The 716-nt window shown below is 46.4% G+C and overlaps 1 protein-coding gene across 1 annotated transcript in view; it reads right to left on the bottom strand.

Annotated features, from left to right (window-relative positions):
• The window catches only part of LOC106870320 (free fatty acid receptor 4), a 58,847-nt gene that overhangs the window by 49,003 nt on the left and 9,128 nt on the right, over positions 1 to 716 (bottom strand). The gene's annotated exons all lie outside the window — the stretch shown is intronic.

The following is a 716-nucleotide window of genomic DNA, read 5'->3' as shown; positions in this document are numbered from 1 at the left end:
ATGTAGTCTTATTATTTAATTTGTCTGCCGGAAGAATTTTTAATAGAAAATTCCTTACGTGCCTATCTAACATGTAAAACTTTGCAGTTCCTATTAGCAAATGAAACACGTGAAGAATCCAATTCGTTGCGACTCCTCTGATCCGGTCGCTTTCGTCGGATGTCTTCCGCCGAACGCTTCAAAATGTCGATGATTGTCATCTGGTAATCCTCCCGCACCAACTGATGAATTTTCTCCACATTTCCCGAGGTGACGCTCGTGGCAGGTTTTCCGAACCGTCATCGTCTTCGAGGGACGTTCTTCCGCTTTTGAAGTGCCCGTGCCACTCGAAACATTACGTACGGCCCATTGCCTCGTAGCTTACGGCGACGCATGCGCAATGTCTCTGAAGTAGACTTCCCAAGTTTAACGTAAAATTCCACTTTGGCTCTTCGTTCCAACTTCCTGTCCACGACAAAAATCGCAGACGACAGCATATACCTGATCATGGGAGAGAGGGGGGGAAGGGAGGGAGAAGGGGAGAGAGAAATAGAGAGAGAGAGAGAAGAGAGAATGAAGGAGAGAAAGAGAGAGAAGGTGAGAGAGAGGATAGAGAGGGAGAGAGATTAGAGAGAAAGGAGGGATAAGGATAATGAGAAGGAGAGAGAGAGAGGTGAGAGAGGGGATAGAGGAGAGAGTGGTAAAGAGAAAGAGATAGAAGGAACAAGAAAGAAGAG

This window comes from Octopus bimaculoides, chromosome 22 (assembly GCF_001194135.2).
Source record: "Octopus bimaculoides isolate UCB-OBI-ISO-001 chromosome 22, ASM119413v2, whole genome shotgun sequence".
Classification (NCBI taxonomy): domain Eukaryota; kingdom Metazoa; phylum Mollusca; class Cephalopoda; order Octopoda; family Octopodidae; genus Octopus; species Octopus bimaculoides.
The sequence above is the reverse complement of the archived record's forward strand: the minus strand, read 5'-3'. Positions and strand labels throughout refer to the sequence as shown.